The sequence below is a fragment of the Dipteris shenzhenensis genome, chromosome 18, assembly GCF_047967505.1.
Source record: "Dipteris shenzhenensis isolate YYH24624 ecotype China chromosome 18, Dip_SZ_1.0, whole genome shotgun sequence".
Classification (NCBI taxonomy): Eukaryota; Viridiplantae; Streptophyta; class Polypodiopsida; order Gleicheniales; family Dipteridaceae; genus Dipteris; species Dipteris shenzhenensis.
The window spans coordinates 49050896-49056354 of NC_141613.1; positions in this window are offsets into that span (position 1 = coordinate 49050896).

Below are 5459 nucleotides of genomic sequence, written 5' to 3' on the forward strand. Positions count from 1 at the left end.
AGCTACAAGAGCACTCAAAATGACTACCTCCAAAGATTTATCTTCTTACATAAAGGATGCCTTGAAAGGAAAAAATCACCAAATAATGATAAGCAAAGAGGTCTCCACTAGGAGGTCAATAATTTTGCTAGTTGTTTCTCCCGGCTCATGGGATCCCCTGCCTTGTGGATGGGTGAGATAATGTTAATAGTCCAGGTGTACTGTGGAAACCCTAAATAAACAGCTTCATTAAAGAGCTTTGCTAAGATCGTGGCTAGGAGGTTAATACCATATGCAATGAACTCAGTGCATAGTCCCTCATGATCTTTCATTCAGCCATTATGAAGTTTCATTAGGGCATCCTTTAGGCCCCCTCCCTAGTGAAGAGGGTGTAGGATGTGGGGCATGGGATATGTGAGAGGTTAGGGATTGGCTGATTTGGGATGTTATAAAGTGTGCATGCATAATCATACCAGACCTGAGTGTCAGTGAGTGGAGAGGGGTACCGTCCCTCTAGAAACCTCCTCCAAAAGTCCTTAGAGTTGTTACTAAACAAAATGTTCCGTGGTTCCTCATTTCAGTATCAAAAATTATATCCAATGTCATGAAAAAGAAAAATTAAACAAAAAGGGAATAAGGATTATTTAATCTCTAGAGATAATCACAAAGGCTAGAATGTAAGCATCGGTGACCTTGAATGCTGATGGTTTGAATTATCGGTGGGATAGATTTTTGCATTTGTACCCCTTTGGCATGCATAGAGTTTTTTGCATCCCAATGTGATTGTGCTCCACCTTCAATAGTATATAGGCCACTAAATAAGAAACATTACAAGTACTAATGAAACGTTTTATAAAAATAACTCATACAATTAATATGGTGGTAGACCTTGTTCCATATGAACTTGCAAACTCAGAGGCTATTAAGAAGGGAAGTAGTCAAGCAGGATAGAATATTATCCTACATGTATTTTATCATATCAAGTCAACATTATATAATATTTCTAAAAAGGTTTTGGAGCTTCCCTCATGTCCTCCACTTGTAAAAGAGGCTTACACTCTTTGGAACCCAAGGATACTATGGACACAAGACCATTTGGAATTTGTGGCCTTCTAAAAAACACAAAAGACAATGAATGGTCTTCATCAAGTGGGAGGTCAAAGTGGGATATCACATTCTCATATAGGAACTTAAGGGTTGTTCTCATGCATTTATTTTTGGGAAATTATACAATGTTGTTTTGATTGCCTCAAGTTGTGATCATGTAATGCCTGCCTAGATAGGTAAAAATTCTAATATAAATGCAAGAAGGGGTACATAAATTTTCCTTCACCTCCTTTTTTTCCTGTGACAATCCCTTTCATGGTACCACCACTCATTGTACGGTAAAGTTATTCCTCCATCAAGTAGAGACTCTTGTACAAACTGATTTTCAAGCATGGCATGCAATAGAAACAAAGGAGGACAAAGGATTGGAATCCTCGATTCACTAACTAAAGAAAAGGAAGTATTGCTATTAGGGCAAGGAAATGACAAATAAAATGCAAAACCAAAAGGGGAGAAACTAGTGGTAGTAATGGGACAAGAGGAACCAGTTAAATGTAGAGAGTTTATCTTAATACCATCACTAGGACGGGAAGAAGGGTAGCATCAGCAAATCCCTCTTTTGAATCTCCCTAATAGGAATAGTCAAAGTATGTCTTCAACATCAAGGGAACCTGAAGAAATTTATGAGCAGTAGGCAGACTTGGTAGTAAGTCAAATTATATCTTCTGTTAATGTTTTGACTACAATCCATTAACAACAAAGGTTAAGATCTCAGAATGTATAGATGTTGCTAGAGGAATTGTAAACATAAAGATAGATGCATAAGAGCTATAGGGAAGGTCATGAGAAATTTATAAATCATATGCTATTAAGGTGACAAGATTGAAGACTCAGGTTAAACAGCTTATAGATGAAAAGGCAGAGTTGATTCAAGAGAAAGATCATTTGCTACAACAACAAAAGGTCCTAGAGGACCAAGGAAGAGAAACAAATAATATGTTGATGATGGGAAAATTGCAACAACAAAATGCACAAATTAAGGAGAATATTAAGAATTTGCAAAGTTTATTGGTTGCCAAAACTAGTATAGTTAAATACATATGGAAATGGCTAGTGGATGTAAAAACTTGGGGGGTGCACTTCTAAGAAACCCTATGTATCAAGTCCATTCAAAGGTATTAAAAAAATCCCTCAACTAAAATTTTCACCCCAATAAAAACACCCCTCTTTACTTATGAGCTAAGTGATTTTTTTCAGAAATTGACTTGAAAAACCCCTCATGTTATTGTAATTATGTTAATTTTTTCAAAAAGTTGAATTAAATACCCCTCCTTTTGAATGCAGGTGGTACACTAATTTTTTTTAAGGTGAACCCCCTGAGTGTAAATAGAACCTAGAGTGAAGAGTTAAATATTTTGATGGAGGGAACTTCAAATTCCATAGAGAATACAATATTGCAGGTAGGGGTAGAGACCCAAATTAAAGTGATGAATGATGAGGACACTCTTGAAATAGAAGGCATGTTCATGATTGGAAAGACTGTAGAAGAGTTGCAAAGAATATTTTATGACCACATGATTAAAATGTGGATGAACATCAAACAAAAACTGTTTATGACACTTGAGCAACCATTTGGTGAGCATATCAAAACTACAAAGTCAACCAGGGTGAATATACTACAGGAGCAATTGGAGGTATCGCAAAGCGAATTGTATATTGAAGAGAAGAAGTCAAAACATATAATATTATCAGCCTCTACATCTGAGTTGGGAGAGTCCCAATTGACAGAAGAAATAGACTAAACATCCAAGGAGCAGGAGGTGACATATCAAAACACTTTTAGACTTAGTGGATAGGATTTGTGACATATCAAAACAATGGAAGCAAGTAGAATAGTGGATTAAAGGGAAGGCTAGAAATAGATACATATCATGGGACAATTCCTTTGAGTAAAAAAAATTAAAAATCAGTAACTTGAGCTACAGAACCATGTTGAGCACCTAGAGTTTCATACAAACTGATCTTTTAGAGATCAATATATCTTTTCTTCTTCGAAACCATTACCAACTATGTTTTTAGCACAACAGCATGTTTACCAAATAAAAAACAACTATATTTTTCAATATAGAAATAGATTTACATTAATGTTTATATTTCATATGTAGTTTCAATTTTTGCTATCAAATAGAATAAAACTAGGTTTATAATATTTTTTTGTACACTATCTAAGCAACTACATGTATGAGTAGTGTAAATCTTGGTACTGCACTTGGCTCTTTACTCTATTTCTAGCATAGTCTTGGATTGAGGTGATGATTACATCATGAAGGGAGCTTATATGGAAAGCACTAAGATATTTTGATGAAAACATTTCAGTGGGTTTAGGTCCAAGAATTTGTTCCGAATTCCTATTCACCAGGTGTGCCAGTGATATATTTTAGAATAGCTTAAAACTTACATATAGATCTTAATGGAAAATATGGTGCACGTGGCAAAGGCCCTGAATTACTTGGACAATCATTGGGGGGAGGTAGCAAGCTAAGGGTGTCCACTTCCGGACCACTTTCGGGTGAGTGTGACACCCGCTCGAGTGAAAATACAAAGGTTTTGCTTCGGTCTCCAATACCTCGATCGAGGTATAAGCTCCAATGAAAATAACACACGAGCACAACCGAGCCTAGCCAATACCTCGGTCGAGGTACATCGCTTTTTCATCGGACCGAGCCTCTACCTCGATCGAGGCTTGCTGGCAAGCCAGCTATACATGCCACATCTACCTCGTTCGAGGTATCGTGGCAATCCAGCTCAACCTCGATCGAGGTGGCATGTCCAGCATACCTCGATCGAGGTATGTGCCATCCGACAGGGCAGCCAACAGGGCGGATGACATACCTCGATCGAGGTATGCTGGACACATGACTTGGCATCTCGCTTCTGCCAACATACCACGATCGAGGTATGTATGCGCATGTCACAATACCTCGATCGAGGTATCGTGGCATGGCAATACCTCGATCGAGGTAGATGTAACGAGATGTATGGGCATGTCAAGAATACCTCGATCGAGGTATTGTGGCATGCCAACGAGATGTATGGGCATCTCAAGAATACCTCGATCGAGGTATCGTGGCATGCCAATACCTCGATCGAGGTAGATGTGCCGAGATGTATGGGCATGTGAAGAATACCTCGATCGAGGTAGCTAAACCCTAATTTTTCTTATAAAAGGACAGCGACTCCCCTCATTCCGCATACCTCGATCGAGCTCTGCATCATCCACGGATTTCGGATTTGTCGGACTTCGACGGAATTGCGCGAGCGACAGAGAGCCACGAACGGACATCGACGGAGATGGACGGAGCAGGAGCGGGAGAGTCCAGGTAGGGTTTTTTTTAATGTAGCATTTTCTTTTTGGTAGAATTTGATTAAATTTTTATGTAGCGTTTTGAGTTTGGTAGAATTTTAATTTTTAAATTACGACATTTATAATTTAAAATGTGATAATTTTAATTTTAATTTTAATTTTAATTTTAATTTTAAAAAACGTAATTTAAAATTTTAGTTTATAATAAAAATTATGAAATGCATTTTAATGGTTTTGTGAAATTTATGAATCACGAGATTTTTTATTTAAAATGTGAAAATTAAAATTTTTTTTAAATAGAGCTTTTTTAAGTAAATAAAAAAACGTTCATATTAATAATTATAAAATATTTATAAATTTGAAATGTATTTGTAAAATTTTTTTTTAAATTTTTAAATTACGACATTTATAATTTAAAATGTGAAAATTTTAATTTTAAAAAACGTAATTTAAAATTTTAGTTTATAAGAAAAATTATAAAATGCATTTTAATGTTTTTCTGAGATTTATGAATTACGAGATTTTTTATTTAAAATGTGAAAATTATTTTTTTTTTAAAATAGAGCTTTTTTTAGTAAATAAAAAAACGTTTATATTAATAATTATAAAATATTTATAAATTTGAAATGCATTTGTAAATTTTTTTATTTAATTTTTAAATTACGACATTTATAATTTAAAATGTGAAAATTTTAAATTTAAAAGACGTTTAATGAGGCATTTTTTATTCAAAATGTGAAAATGTTCTATATTTCTGTTTTTTTTATGTAGCATTTTCTTTTTGGTAGAATTTAATTAAATTTTAGTTTATAAGGAAAATTATAAAAGATTTCTAAATTTATAATGCATTTTAATATTTTTTTGAAATTTATAAATTATGACATTTTTTATTTAAAATGTGAAAATGAATTTTTTTTTTTTAAATAGAGCTATTTTTATTAAATAAAAAAACGTTCATAGGAATAATTATAAAGTATTTATAAATTTGAAATGCATTTGTAATTTTTTTTTTAATTTTTGAATTACGACATTTATAATTTAAAATGTGAAAATTTTAAATTTAAAAAAC